At 36.9% G+C, this 17,373-nt stretch overlaps 1 pseudogene; it reads right to left on the minus strand.

Moving 5' to 3' along the window:
- Positions 1 to 2,762: 2,762 nt before the first annotated feature.
- LOC135211847 (opsin, ultraviolet-sensitive-like) lies at positions 2,763 to 5,967 on the minus strand (annotated as a pseudogene).
- Positions 5,968 to 17,373: the final 11,406 nt, after the last annotated feature.

Below are 17,373 nucleotides of genomic sequence, written 5' to 3' on the forward strand. Positions count from 1 at the left end.
GTGTAGGCTAGAAATGATCATGAGGATGCTTGTTCCATTAACTTTTGCACTTGAAGAAAAAATGGAGCAATTTTATCTTAATATGGCTTTGATCGCAATTGTAGTGTTTACAAATAAGACATCTCTTCCAAAATGCTGGTACAAATAGACGTCGTTTTAAAGGTATGGGTACAAATAAAACGTTTTTTCAAAAGTGCTGGTACAAACAGACGTCTTTTCAACAGTACTGGCACAAATAGATGTCTTTTCAAAAAAGTTCAAATAGACATCTTTTCACAAGTACAGGTACAAATAGACATCTTTCCAAAAGTAGTAGTTCAAATAGATGTCTTTTTAAAGTATGGGTACAAATAGATGTCTTTCCAAAAGTAGAGTTCATGTAGATATTTTTTTAAAAGTGGAGGTCACAGAGACATATTTTTCAAAAGCACTGGCACCAATAGATATTTTTCAAAAAGAACTGGAATCAATAGACATCCTTTTAAAAGTACTGGTACAAATAGACGCGTTTCTAAAAGTACTGGTACAAATAGTCCGTCTTTTAAAAGTACTGTATAAATGGATATCTTTTTAAAAGTACTAGTACAAATAGGTGTCTTTTCAAAATCACTGGTACAAATAGATGTCTTTTGAAAGTGTGCTGGTACAAATAGACGTCTTTTCAAAAGTACTGGTACAAATAGGTGTCTTTTTAAAACTACTGGTAATAATATCTTTTCAAAAGTAGTACATAGTTCAAATAGATGTCTCTTTAAAAGTAGTGGTACAAATAGACTTTTTTTTCAAAAGTAGTACAGTTCAAATAGACTTCTTTTTAAAAGTAGTGTCAGTGTGTCACAAATAGACGTCGTTCTAAAAGTAGTAATTGAAATATGTTTTTTTTTTAGTGTTACAAATAGATGTCTTTTCAAAAGTAGTGGTCCAAATTTACCTTTTTCCAAAAGTATGGTACACACAGACTTCTTTTAAAAAGTACTGGTACAAATAGACGTATTTCCAAAAGTAGTAGTTCAAATAGATGTCTTTTTAAAATTAGTGTTACAAATAGATGTCTTATTAAGAGAAGTGTACACACAGACTTCTTTTCAAAAGTGGCGAAGGATAATGACTTGCAATGTTTTGTAATTTAGGTAGTACTTTATTCATTCAGAAAAATTCCATTACATGTTACAGAAAACGAAGCCACAGATTCTACTTAAAGGCTGTCGGCCTCAATAGTCATTGCTGATAGACTCAGAGGGAGTACTGTTTAGGACAGAATACGTACTTCTAAATATATCTTTATAAAATTACATTGCAATAAGTTGTCTTGACTGCAAAAGTTTACGAAATTGCCCTCCTGTTTTTATTGCATATTGCAATGATAATTTTCCCCTTTCAGAGATGGCAGCCCAATTCGGCATTTGGTGTCAGTTTCATCTTTAGTGCAATGGTTAGCACTTTCTCACTTTCAAGTAAGGCATTAGAGATGTTTGTCGATTTGCCTCAGCTGGGGATGATTTCTTCTTTTTACGCAGTATAATCAGCGGCTATATGCTTAGATGTCGGCCGCCACCTGTCTTTTCGAATTATTGTTGGATTTTTTTTTTTTTTTCTGAAACATAAGGGACACCTGTTTTCACCTCACATTTAGATCTTTTTTGGTTTTTTAAAAATCTCGAGTTTCCTTTCCTCTTTTTTTTTTTTTTTTTTTTTTTTTTTTTTTTTTTTTTTTTTTTTTTTTTTTCAATATCAAGGGTGGCACGGGTGGAAAGGGTTATTGTAGAGGAGAGGTTAATGGGCAGAACAGGAGTCACGTTTGCTATGGAACTGAAACTATCATATATAGGTTAATTTATCACGTGTAAAGAATCGGACCCAGAAATATGTAGGCAGTACATGAAGGAGCCTTTGAGGGAGAGCATGACTGTAACCCTCTGAAGTATGAAATATAACTTTAAAGAGTTTAGAGTAATCCCACATAAAGCAGAACTGCGTTTTTCGTCTGAACGTCACTTGCATCTTGTTGAAGGACAGTTTTTCTGAGCCAAGCGTGTGCTCTCTCAAAGCAAAAGTGCAATAGTGCCCTGATGGATATGCTGTAAAACAAGTGGGGTTTAAATATCTATAGCTACAGTAATAGTACCCTCAAGCATTACTTGCAATCTGTTAAAAGGTAGACCATCTTTGTAAAAGGAGACATTCCCAGCAATGACGATAAACCTAATTAGGTGCGCTTAAGAATGGCTTTCAAGAAATTAATGAAAACTACAAAATGTAAGGAGGATAGTTTTACGCATATAAATCAAATGGACAGCATCATTCCAGTATGGTCTGCATAGGTAGTGTACAGATGGCTTCGGAAGTGAAGGCAGGATACTTGGAATCCTTGGGTGAGGAAAACGGAGGGATTCCTAAATCTCTTATCTGGCAACTCTCGCTATCTCAGGCCGATTGGACAGCAGCCACAGATGTTGTTCCCAGTGAAAGTGAAAGATTTGCAGAGATTAGGACGACCCACCCATAAGCATTTTGCTGAGGCTTCGATTCCGTCTCCGAGGCTGCTGATGGTTCACTCTCATGGACGCAGAACCAAGGCAGCTTCTTTTTTGAGGGGCGATTCGGTACCCTGAAACAACGAGTGGAATTCTTCATTTGCCTGAGATCTAAGGTGTCATGTTTGCTACCTCGATATTAGCAATTTAATTTTTTGTGTTTTAAACAATGGTATGTTTAGAATTCATATTTGACGTGGAACTGGAAGAAGAAGTGTATTTAAAAACTCACTTTGGATGATTAATAGCATATATGAATGGGTCAATGCAAGCCGCAGTTTTGCTCGTGCAAGCAGGGATCATGGACATGAAAGGTGTGACCAGCTCTTTCCTTCCGAAAGTGCAGATGAAAGCCAGAGTGACATAGGGTGTCCAAGATAGCAGGTACAGTGCTGTACATGTTATTCCCACTTTGGCGACACGAATCTCTTGTCTCATGTTCACCTTATCTCCGGAACGTAGAGATTCAACGTTCATTTTTCTGCCTGTGTCAAGAGTGAATCACTTTCAGTATCAGAGGTTATTGCAGTAAAGAACGTTATCACCTAAACGATCGAAAATAGACATCCATATTTTATCTTTTATCTTAACGACTTGCTTTCATGCGTGGTATGTTCACTTACCTGCCTCTTGAGCGCCTTCTCGTGCTTAGACACGTGGACAAAAACTTGGTAATAGCTGACCAAGATGATGAGGAGAGGGCAGAGCCACATGCAGAACCAGATGCCTACCACGAAGAACTTGGTCCCCTCACTCATGTAGTCAAATGTGCAGCTCGTGAGGTATCCCTCTGGTCAAAGGAGGCCGAAGATCTTGGATTAATGTTTAAAAGGCCTGCCACTTAGGCTACATTGTTTTATTTTGATGAGCGTCTGGTATGGATAAGTGATATAGTTATATCTTACAACAGCTACATTTAGGCCTTATTGGAGATGTTGAAGGTATTTTAAGGGAATTTAATTAATGAAAAAGTTACATATACCTGAGTGTTGGGTAAATTTAGGTTCTGCTTTTATAAGATAGAATCCGTTGACAAGAAAACCTGTATCCATGACAAAGGCCAGTATGATGATTACATAGTTAAAACCTGAAAGGATCCCTGTTAGAGTTTAGAACGTAGCTGTGACCTAACCTGGTGAAAGTTTTAAGCAAAGAATGTCAGGTTACACTATGGCCAAGTGGGTTTAAGGTTCCATGTTTGAACTGAAGTGAGAGTACTGCAGGGTAGGATTTGATAGTACGTACTGTACGATGAAGCCTGTGCTTGGATACGGCTGTGTGTGGAATTCAGTACCTCTAGTTAAATGATAACGACCAGAATCACACAGTGGCTGAATTCGTATTTACGAGATTCATTTGAGGTGACCAAATGTTTGAATCCAGTAGCATTATGATTGGCAGAATAAGGGAAAGATGATTCTTATTCATTGTCATAGTAAAGTTTAAGTTGGATTTGGCGTAGTACGTTAACGCTATAATGAAAATAGTGCCAAAGGCCTAACCAGATACGAAGTGCTTGTTGTTAAAAGAGAAGAGATGTGGTTATAGAACATTTTGAGTATTAAATAGATGGCGAGGGAATTCAAAATAGAACCAGATGGGAATATTGGTCAAGATTGAAAGGCGTGAGAACTGTTTAGTATTGAAAATATTTAAGATTCCTCACCTGGAACAAAGCGATTCCAGATTTCCAGGAATGGCATCCAGAGCCAAGGAGAGATCCAAAGCCAGATGAAAAAGATTAAACCAGTCACTTGGCCTTTAGTGAGTCGACCATCAATTGGATCTGTGATAGTTCTGGATGAAAAGAAATTATCGGATAAATTTGGCTTAGTAACACGAGTGTATTTAATGACAAACTAATATATATATATACATATTTATAGCTACGTATTATAAACTGCAGCATTGATTTTGTCAAGATGGAGATGGATTGATTTCAATTCTAAGTACAGAACTTGAATTCGACAGAGATAGGAAAGTCCACCAAACTCGTACGAATCATTCTGAAGGTGGACCCAGATTCAGGGAACGGAAAGTTACGAAAAATATAAAGCACCATTATACTTGTATCTGTCGAAGGCAATGGCCGCGTTGGGCATGGCATGGCATTCATGGGGCCTGATAGCGCCCCCATGAATCCGTAGATTGAGCAGCCGAGTCTGCCCATCACAGGCCCCTCGTTGAAAGAGTTGAGAATGAATGTTGGCGTCTTCAGCATCATGATGAAGTCTGCAATTGCCAGGTGAACAACAAGCATGTTGGAAGGGGTCTTCAGACCCTTCGATCTGTGGAAAAAATTGATGCACAATTGAAATTCCTTCCAAGGAGTTAATATGTATTGCAATACGATTAGAAATTTACATGAAACTTCTGAGTGTTTTTGTTGCTAAGGACTGTTTAAGGTCAAAACTCCTGGTGCTCGAAATGTGCATAAAGTGGAGTGCTCTCGATTGGATCCCTTGTTTATTGTAGCATTCTGCTTTTCCATCTAAGTTTTTTTTGTTTACTACTACTACTACTACCGCTGGTAATAAGCTTCCATTTTTTCTGATATGCCGTAACTGTGGTCATAGTGTATTTTTTAAATCTGTAAGGACTATGTTCAAACGTACTACACACATGTGGTCACTAGTTCCTGTAGACAGAAAAGATTGCCTTAATACTGCCGATCGTAATTGGCATTTACTATGAGCGACAATATAAGTGTTCACAACTAGGAGCTTTTCCACACTTCATTTACGAAGTCCAAAATCCTAACTTCATGTTGTTTTTGGTCTGCGTGATATACGGATATTCTCCTAATTTTCCTTTTTCTTTTACACTAAAGAACTTTTAACTTTGAATCTTTGTTATTTATTTTTTGTAGTTTTACAACTTTTGTTTCTGAGTCGTTTAGTTTAAAGTGTGAGGCTGTGGATTTTCTCCTGGATCCTTGTATATTCAGGTTCTGAAGTAGCCAGAACTCATTCGCCTTTCATAGGGTCTACAAGACTGTATCACTAATTGGTATTTGCCTAGAGGACCTGAGAAAGTAACCATATTATTTTAATACCACTCTCCGGGTAACAAACACACTGCTGACAAGTAGAAAAGGCCAGATGGCATGCAATGCAAAAACCAAATGAAGAATCGACTGTAAACGCCAATAGTGAGACTTACCCAAGAAATACCCAGATGACCACTCCATTGCCACAGAGGGACATAACCATGAAACCGATGTAAAGGACGCCCAACAAGTGGTGCAGCATAGGGTTAGGGGCGTCATACTTCAGCCAATGATCGTCAACGTACGAGAGGTACTCTGGGGGAGTGTTCCATCCATTTTTCCGAACTTCGTACCTGAAGGTGGAAAATGTGAGCTTATTAAAGTTTTCTGGACTTGATACTTATTGCCGTTTCTTGAGAATCCTAGTTTCCTACACGTTTCCATAGTAGTCAGTCAGAGTGCCAGCGGTATTCATGTATATATCTTGCATGGACAAACATTTAGTACTGACCGGACGGAATGGTGGGGTAGAAAAAGGCAAAACGTCTTTGGTCAAGGAACAGGGGAAGCAGGAAAGAATACATGTCGATTTTGTAAAGCTCAGAGCTCAGAGTATTCAATTCCTTTAATTCTGTTAGAAATTCGAGTGCTGTATTATTCTTAATGTGCTAGTATTTTTTATGTAAAATGGGCTGATCACATGATTGTTTATAAGAACAGTTCAATGAACCGTTATTCTCGTGAGAAACATACACATTATCTATCTTTCTATCATGTATATATTATATATATATATATATATATATATATATATACACGTATATATATAAATCTATATATATATATATATACGTATATATATATATACTATATATATATAGATATTATATATATATATATATATATATACATGATAGAAAGAAAGATAATTTGTATGTTTTTCACTAGAATAACTTTGGTTTATATATATATATATATATTATATATATATATATATATATATATATAGTATAAATATATATACATACATACATATATTTAATAGCCACACTGCCCTCTTAACTTATCACATTCTTTGCTCTTTTTTTTTGGATACGCTTGTCACTACAAAGCCTTGAGCTCCAATTTCAAAGAAATTTGAAGAGATCATGAAAGTCCGGTAGCGGAAACGAACCGGACATCATGATCTCTTCAAATTTCTTTGAGAAGTTGGAGCTCTAGGCTTTGTAGTGACAAGCGTATCCAAAAAAAGAGCAAAGATGTGATAAGTTAAGAGGGGAGTGTGGCTATTACAATATATATATATATATATATATATATATATATATATATATATATATCATATATACTATATATATATATGTATGTATATATGTGTGTGTGTGTGTGTGTGTGTGTGTGTGTGTGTGAATTGTAATAGCAACCTGCCCTCTTCCTAATTCTTTTGCTGTAGGTTCGTTTCCCACTACTGGAACATCATGATTTCTACAAATTTCTTGGAAGTTGGAGCTCAAGGCATTGTAGTGACAAGCGTATCCAAAAAGAGCAAAGAGAATTTGGGAAGTTAAGAGGGCATTGTGGCTATTACAATTTCTTATGTACCTGATACAAATTACCAGTAAATGCTACATTATATATATCTATACACACACACACAAATATATATATATATATATATATATATATATATATATATATATATAATATATATATATATTGTAATGTTCACAGGACAGAAATCAATGGAGACCACTCATTCATAAAAGCTACCCCACATAAAAATGGTTAAAGCTGGGAAGAAGAAGAAGAAGAATCTTGATGGACACAAAGAGAAATGAAGGAGTCAAACAGACATCAAGGAAGGCTTGAATGAAAATTGACATGTTTAGTGGAGCCAAATGTTTTGAACTGCGCAGAACCATGCCGAATGCATTTTAATTCATAGCAAGAAAGGTTACAAAAATCAAGCATGAGGCTGATATTGGTATCAGAGCGTAAGAAAAAAATTTCTTCACTTTGCTTTAAATGTTCCTCATCAATAGTTGAACTACTGGAAAACTAATCACATAGTTATAACACGGAGTTCCGTATTAACAAAGAGAAAAAGCAGTACTACTGAATTAGAATATGTTTTCATATTGCGCTTCATTTTCATTGATAGAATAAATATCCTAATTATCAACATGTCTACAGATGTACTAACTTACCCGTAGTAGTCAAATTGTGGCCCAGAGACATTGGTGGGTGCTGGGCCAATGAATGACATGACTGGTCGTCCCCTGTGAGTTCTTCAGATGGATTTGCCGAACGTGCTTGTGGCAGGAATCTGTTATTAAATAAATCAGTTATCATCCCTGGTCAGCTTAGTTGTTGTTGGGTAGTGTATCGTGCTATGGAAATTTTTATGAATAGTATAAATGGATTATAGAGGTATATAATTGCGATAAAAACCAATTTGGAATTCAATCGAAAAGGAAGCCGACTTGTTTGGCGTGAAGGCGCCACTGCGTCACTTCTAAGTCCTTTGAGATTATTTTCTTTGAAGGGCCACAATAGATTTCACACACACAGTTTATACATATACATACATACATGCATATATATATATATATATATATATATATATATATATATATATATATATATATATATATGCATGCGTGTGTGTGTGTGTGTTAGCGACCGTGATTTCTAAGGTTCCTCATGTTTTGTTTACACACACACACACACACACACACACACACACACACACACACACACACACACACACACACACATATATATATATATATATATATATATATATATATATATATATATATATATATATTATTATTGAGTGAAAGGGGAAATTCTCGTAAGTGAAGATCGAGTTCTCTATGGAAGTCTTACCTCGCCAGTCGTAGATTCCGTCGAGATCGCACACGGCAGACTGCTAGAACCACGATGTATATATACACCCTACAAGCCCTTTGAGCGCTGTAATTGCATTTTGTCTTTAATCCAATCAAGTGGATCATAATCATGACCGGAAACTTCACCGTTGATTACTAATAGAAATAACATTTCGGTACACTTGTCGGTAACTGGAAGTGAAACGTTGCTGTTAAAAAGTGGAAAAATCTCAACAGTAAATGACATATTTCTTGTCTGATAGTGGTGTTACTTTCAGGCTAAACAGATTTCCGTCCCTCGATTTTTTTTTTAGATAGATGTCAGCTGTCTTATGAAAATATTCGCATAAAAACTAAGCCAATTTAGTAGTAAGTATTCACACTCATCTAATAAGATGAAAAGATCCCCAAGTACGATGGTGCACTTGTATCGCTTCTGTTTTTTCGTAATATCACGTTAGAAGTTAAAGTAAAAAAGTCTTCTCTTTGGCTTTATTTTGACCTACTGAGGCACAAAAAACTCAAATCTTCCTCTGGGAGCTTTGGTAACTGACGAAAAAAAACCAATACGCTCAGCAGTTTCGTCCAGTATGGGAACCCTTGATACCGTGGGTTATGTATGTTCACGCTCAGGTTTGAGTCTGCGCCTATGCTGGGATGTTGCTTGGATGGCTGCTGATATATTTGGCGTCTACATCCTAACAAATATCATCGAAACCTAACGAATTACCGGCGCTGAATAATCCAGATGAGTTCCGGCGCTAAATTTCATAATCAACCGATCTAACGGATTACGCGCGCCAATTCACCTGTGACCTGACTGATTCCCCTCCCCTCCCCCTTTGCTATACCTTAATATTCCTGCTTACTGCTGCCGTATCCCTCATTTTTGCATCATTTTTATGAGTTGATCAAAATGTCTTCCCGTGTCTTGCTAGCCACTAAACTACGTATAGGTCAGATGTAAGCATTCTTTTCCTTGTTACAACAGTAGCTACTGTAACAGGAATAACGAAAAATTGCGTCACTCAGGTTTTTCACATGCTATAACTTCCACAGATCTCCCCAAATCCCCAGCTCTTGTCTCACATTCTCATGCAAGTAGAGTAGGGTCTTGGAGTCTTCGGATGCCCTTAGCAGCCTAGCCATTTCATTTGTAATAGCAAAGATTAATGTAAAATCCACTGAATTTTTTTTAAAGATATATATGTAGAAATTTTTGATATCTTGCTCAGCTTTCATTACAGAATAACTGAATTGAAATGGAAAACAATTGTTGCTGATTTCATTTTTATTATTAGTACTCATACTATTATGAAAAGTAACACCGCCTGACAAACCATTCATTGCAGTTGTTACTGTGTGACTTTTACAAAATGCTGAATTAAGTACTATTTATAAGGAGAGTTTTTCATTTGTAGCTTTAAAATTTTTACACACTCAAAAGTGATACATTCATAAATACTATGTTATATATATATATATATATATTATTTATATATAATATATATATATATGTATATGTATCATAAATACATAAATACTAATATAATATTATATTATATATAATATATATATATATATATATATATATATATCATTATATATTTAATTATATACACACACACACACACACACACACATATATTATATATATATATATATATTTATATATATACATATATATATATATATATATATATATATATATATATATATATATAAATCGAAAGAGTTTTAGGACCAAATGATACTCGTTTAGACAAAAATGAAAGAAACTGCTATCAGGCAACAACCTACCCTCAATCTGTGGCTGAATCTCTCTGGGCGTTAGTTGAAATGCAAGACTAGGCTAATAAACCCCCGTAGATACAAAAAATATGCTTTTTGTTTCCCAAATTAGTTGACATTGAAATGGAACAAAATGAATTCATTAAAGTGGAATAAAATTAATTAACTCTGACCCCCCCTAAAAAAACCATTAAACTGTCATTTTCCTCTCCCAAATCAGGTTTAAGTAAGTACCCCCTGTAATCCCACTATGTCTGACTAACCACACCATTTTTAATAAGTCAAATACATCTTAGAGAATCCATTCTCTATATGGTGACATTGAACCCATCTGAAATGAAGAGACCATAATTATTACACCACTTCACTTGTGAAAGTTAATCAAAAGGAATGTGTATGCACCGCACCACACTTCTCTTTCTCCCACGAATTTGTTATCACTTCAAAGGTTAACTTTTTCAAAGTCCTGTCTTACGTTACCTTATTCAATGGGTCTGCAACACCTTGCAACACCTCTCAACACCTCTTCCAGGTGTGTTCCATTCACTGTCCCAAGTAATCAATGAGTGTCCTCTCTTATTCTCATTATCCATCATCAAAACCATATATCGTATGGTACGAACACACATGCAGACACGCCCTACGGGGTGCCTAGCAACCACGGGTGCCGCATGTCCAAAGCATGTGATTTCCAAGGTGTCACCGACCTCAAATTGCATTGGTCATCCTTCCCAGCTGTTTTTAATTCCAGCTTTCTTCGAGGAATCCAGCGCTTGTCACTAAACGACCTGTCTCTAACCAGAAAAAGCTGAGATTAACAATTCACTACCGTGCCCTTTTTAAGATATATATATATATATATATATATATATAATATATATATATATATATATATATTATAGAATCTGCTGGTAATTTTCACTAGATATGTATGTAATTGCAGTAACCACAGCGCCCTGTTAACTTCTCGAATTCTTCACATTTTGGATACGCCTATCAATTCAAAGCCTGCAATGTCACTAGCAGGAATCGAACCCACATCCAGAGTATCAGAAGGATAACAGTCTGTTGCCGCTCATATACTCATACTATACCTGTCAAATTCAGATGCACTTTAACAACTGGGATAGAGACATCCTCACCATCGCAGCCAAGTAGGCAATATAGTTGGTCACTTCTGGCACTTCTGTGACTGTGGAGTCCAAACAAATGTTCTTCTATGGGTTTGTCATATTTGAGGGTTACTTTGAAAAATCAGTGACGGTGACCCTTGTGAAAGTGTGGGCTATCTTCACAAGGCGCCAAAATCCAAAATGGCCACTGGGAGCCATCTTAAAATTTACTTTTTCTATGGTTTGGGCTACAGCGTTGATCAACATATTCTTTCTGGGGTTTTTAGGGTCAAGGAATTCATATTTGACGTCAATTTTATGATCAGACCTTGTTATGACTAGGTTACCCAAGATGGCTGCCATCTACCACAGTCTCGGTTTCCTAATAACTGAACGAAGTAATGATAATCCAGGTGCCCTTCCCTCACCAAAATGTCAGCATTCCTCAATGGGTGGGCCTCTTCATGATAAAACAAAGTGTGTTTGGTGTATGAAAGGTGAAGATCTAAAACACCCTACTCGAGCTAAGAGTAAGGTCTCTAGAATCAGTACCAACTCAGCATGGTGAAGGTTCAAATGCCATCCTGCACTTATCCAAGAGGCTAGACAGTTGAGCGCTCGTTTGTCATGACTTGTTGATTCAACATCAGCATTGACAGATCCTTTCGCAAATGCTATCATGTACACCGAGAGTTCAGTTACAATGACGCAATGCACCTACAGAATGTATCTCTCCCGCATTTGCTCTGATGCAAGAATCTGACTGGAGCAGCGCTTTTCTTTACGTTTAATGGCTTTTTGAAGGTTGGATGTTGATGATACTGCTACATAACACGAATCATTCCTATAATAACCAGCTGGCCCTTTATTCCAGCCAGTTTCATTATGCACATTGCCAAATTTATGAAGACCAGTCCAATTTTTGCTCTTCTCCTTTAAACTTTCCCATCTAACAGGAGAGATAGTTTCAGTGTCATTGCAAGGTTTCCCACATTTCAGGACACATTCATAGTCATGTTTACTTTTAACTACAGGAATAACAGCTTCTAAGTAGTACTCATCTGCATCATCACACACATCACTTATGAGGTGCAGCAGAGGCGCATAATGGTGCAGTGGAACCAATGGCATGCAAAATAGTACACCTGAAAAATAGAAAAACACGTTCAGTTATTAGGTAACCAAGACAATGGCGGATGGCAGTCATCTTGGGTAACTTAGTCATAACAAGGTCTGATCATAAAATTGATATCAAATATGAATTTCTTGATCTAAAGACCCCAGAGTGTATATGTTGATCAACGCTGTAGTCCAAACCATAGAAAAAGTAATTTTTAAGATGGGCCCCGGTGGCCATTTTGGAATTTGGCCCCTTGTGAAGTTAGCCCACACTTTCACAAGGGTCACCCTCACTAATTTTCCAAAGTAACCCTCAAATATGACAAACCCACAGAAAACCTCTGTTTGGACTCCACGGTCACGGAAGTGCCAGAAGTGACCCAACTAAAAGTTTTTTTATTAAATTTTCTGTTACGATGGTGAGTACCGATCTATCCCAGCCAGGGGAGAAGTCAGCTGGGCTGCCCAGGGCAGCCGAAGACTGCAAGATCTGGGAGCGTGTTTGTTCTCTAACTCATTGTGCATAGTTGTTTCACTTAATGCTTCGAAAATGCAGACTATTGCTAGTGTTACCTTTGGCTCACGCTCTCTTTCTTACAGTACTTTCAAAGCTAAACAAATTTCATCAAGGAATGTATGAGCAGTTCATAAGACTCTATATGTAGAAATTTAGGTGAAACGCATTGTTCCATTGGCCTGTCATTGTGATTTAAGTTCTAGGTGAAATTGCTGGCCCATTAATTTGTGTTTTCCTTTCGATGGTAATTATGGAAAACGTTGTCCAGCTGTCTTCCATAAACATTATATTAATAAGAAGATTTGAGTAAAACGCATTGTTCCATTGGCCTGTCATGGTGATTTAACCTCTAGGTGAAATTGCTGGCTCATTAATTTGTTTTTTCCTTTCGATGGTAATTATGGAAAACGTTGTCCAGCATTGCTGTCTTCCATGAACATTATGTTAATAAGAAACTCATGATTCTTCTTAATCCTAGACAGTCAGCTTTTTGGATGTAATATTTTGCCCGTTAGTAAATTTTTGCATCAGGATTGTGTAAGATATTTTCAACAAGTACTCCTTAGAAGGTCCATTTTTTCGCTTGCTACTCTTCCTGCAAAGATACTGTATCCACATCTTGGGGATTTCCCCCAGCATTAGAGACTTCCGCTCCCTTGGCTGTGGAATGCTGTTCGTGAAAGTACGAAGTTTACGTTTGTGCTATTCCAAAGTGCTGTGGCCCTTTCACTATTTTCTAAAGAAGACGGTCGCTGTTGCCAACGCATTCAGTCACATTTTCTCTTTCTCTCATGTTTTAAACAGTTTTTTTTATTTTATTTGTATTTTGCAAGGATATGATTACTATGTTCGCAATCCTACTGTGCGTGGGCACATTTGTGTAGACTGTGCACTATTTCGACTTGCAATGATGGTACCCATAGCTGTCTGAAAGAACAGATGCAATGATGGGCCCTTAGCTGTCTGAAAGAACAGATGCAATGATGGGCCCTTAGCTGTCTGAAAGAGCAGATGCAATGATGGGCCCTTATCTGTCTGAAAGAGCAGATGGCGTCCTTTGTCTTCTCAGGTGAGGTCGACCTTCAGCAAGGTAAATGAGGATTAAAAGATAAATCTGCAGCTGTACGATTGCTAACAAGCAAATTTGCAATTTTATGAGAGGCCGACATTTCGGATGCTTTTGTTAACGATATAAACGTGAAAAATGCAGAGGGATTTGAGAACTAAAGCACAGGATACTTTGACAGGTTTCAAGAAAGGGGGCGTTTATAGTTTTAGCTTTTTTGAGAAGGTAGGGTGACAGTGGCATTTCATAATGAATGGAGTGAAGAGATGGGTAACCCGGAAGGCGAGTGAAGCCTTTCTTTTCAGGTCTATAGTATAGAATTTAGTGTACTCTTTCACCAATTCTCCAACCGCCGGCCCCCCCCTTCCAAAATTGTGTGCCTCATAAGGTGCATTCCAGGTAATATCCATATGACTAATAAAACTCCCTAGTCACAATTTCCCGCCTCCACTTGAAATGAAATTCCCCAGCGGTTTCAAGGGGACCACCTGGACACGTGGCCCCCCACCCCCCCACCGCCCCCTGTGAAAAATAATGACAAAATAATGGCATGGTAGATTTATTTAGATAATAATAACACAAATGTGAAATATAAAAATAGGAAATTTTTTTATAAATAAAACTCTTTTAAAAAATACTGATACAGTTTTGGGGAAATATATAATCACAATGATGAACCAAACAAAAAACTTCTTTCAGTTTTCTTCTGAAGAATTGATTTTGAAAAGAACCCACAAAATCACTTTGTAACTTGTGTTTTACTTTCTAAGTATTTACATTTAGTTTTACTCCACACTCGAGTACTTTCAGGCCACTGTCTGTGGCCCAATTCTCAAGAGATGTTTGGGATGTAGCCTGGGTCAAGGCCCCCCCCCAGCAGTCATCATCCCTGGAACGTCTTCTGGCGTTGAGCTGTCATTTATGTGATGGCTGTTCTGGTTTTCTTGAGAGTTGCCAGTCCCCTCTTGGAATGGAAATAAAATAGAAACTTTTCTAGATGAACTCAAAAAGTTTGTTTGAAAACAATATCCAGTTACCTTTAGAGAAAAGTAACAATAATACTGCCCTTTTTTGTTTTTAGACGTACTCATAGAAAGAAAAGAAACAGGATATGAATTCAGCACATATAGAAAACCCCGAAACCCCACAATACAAACTCATATATTCATTTCTTCTCTTTTCACAGTCATGACATAAAAAAAATAGGGGCCTCTAACAGGTTTATTCTCAGGGCAAGGAGAACGTGTGACCCTTGCAAGATAGAGAAAGAATAAATTACATCGATAAAAGCTTCGATGCATTAGCATACCCGGAATGGCGTTCAGAAAAAGGGCACACAACAAAGCTAGAAAAATTTTTTACAGAGCGAATGTAGAGAGTACATGGAATAAAGAAAACAAGAAACAAATCACTTCAAAAAATGAAAGAAAATCAATATAAATTTGTATATATCTTTGATAATACCGTAAAAAACAAAGTATGTAAAAAATAAATTGGAAGGAGAAGACAGTAATACAGATGATGTAGCGGGGTATACATAATCAATTGCAACAATTGTGGAGACAGATATGTGGGGGAATCAGGTAGGGGAATAAGGACTAGAGTCCAAGAACCTAGAAGGGCAGTACAGCTTAACTCACAGGGGTGGAGTGCTATAGCTAGACATTGTTGGGAAAATGACCATAGGATGGATTTAAAAAACAGTAAGCTTATATACAAAAGCAACAAAATTAGTCACAGGAGGGTTAGTAGAAGGTGCACTTATCAGAGAGATTAAAGTAATTGAAAGAAACAAAGGTTTACCTCAGAAGATTCCCATAAGCCGAGCTTTGATATTAAAAGAAACCTAAGATTGACCCTGCTGACCTGGAGATTAGGTTTCCTGCCCAACAGACTTTTGGTGACCACACCTTACCACAAGGGTGAATCCCATTGACCATCAGCTCAGGATATCAGAGCGACAAGAGGGGACTGGCAACACTCAAGAAAACCAGAACAGCCATCACATAAATGACAGTTTCACGAGAAGAGTTCCAGAAGACTGCTGGGCCTTGACCCAGGCTAACATCCCAACATCTCTTGAGAATGGGCCACAGATAGGGCCTGAAAGTACTCGAGTGTGGAGTAAAAACTAAATGTAAATACTTAGAAGTAAACAAGTTACAAAGTGATTTTGTGGTTTTTTTCTTTTTCAATCACAATAATAATAATGACAATCATATGATGATAATGGATTCGGTATTTTCTGATAGAACAGGCGATTGAATGTATGTATGTATGTATGTATGTATAATATGAAAAATGGTGCCCCCTGCCCCATGAAATTTTTCTGGATCCGCTATTGCCTAGGGGGGAATTCCCCCCCCTCCCCCTGCGGTTGAGAACCCCTGGTATAGATGAAAGGTCATATCAGAATAATATTACATTGACCTCCCTGCTCCTCTCTACCCTTGTATACGATGCATCAGCTCCCCCCCACCCCCTACCCCCCCTGTCTATCGGGAATCCCTTAATTGATTAAGCTGACCTTCCGTAAAGCTTCCTTACGAAAGATTTGACCTGCTGCCGTGTTTTTACAGTGAACAAACGCCTCGTGTGCGTCCTGACCACCCACATCTTTGTTGGTGTCTCGTAACAACTTTCAAGGCTTCGAATCTTTCCCCGGTGTTTTCCGCATTTTTTTTTTGACGATCCGTCCTCGCAAATCTCGGTCACTTTGGTTTGCTTGACCTGGATAAACATTCTCGGAGCATTCAAAGCCTCAGGAAAGATTCTGTTTCAGATACCGTTTTTGAGTAAATGAAATGGTCGGCAGCAGCTGGAAATTTGTTATATATCTTATATTTTGTGCTGTCTATATATATATATATATATATATATATATATATATATATATATATATATATATATATATATAGATTATATAAGATATATATATATAGATATATATATATAGAATATATAGATATATATATATAAATATATATGATATATATATATATATATATATATATATAATTTCGATTTCTCTTTTCTCCAGCATCGTTTTTATCTATTATGCCTGCAGACTAAAATCTATGAAAGGGTATTTTTCTGGAACTAAAATAAGGAAATCTAAATGAAGTCCATCTCAAGATAATATGAAAATGTTTACTATTTTGCATTACGTATATTGTAAGTTGCTAAACTGCACCGCTATCGGTACATTCATTAGTGGACTCTCTTGGAAGCTTTATCTTGACGAGCTACCAAAGATAAGTCCAAGTCATATTTATTATTTTCTCTTTCCTAAGAACCCTGCTATTGTAGACTTGTAGATCTTTCAGAAAAATATAAAACTATTCGAATAAC

This window comes from Macrobrachium nipponense, chromosome 11, assembly GCF_015104395.2.
Source record: "Macrobrachium nipponense isolate FS-2020 chromosome 11, ASM1510439v2, whole genome shotgun sequence".
NCBI lineage: Eukaryota > Metazoa > Arthropoda > Malacostraca > Decapoda > Palaemonidae > Macrobrachium > Macrobrachium nipponense.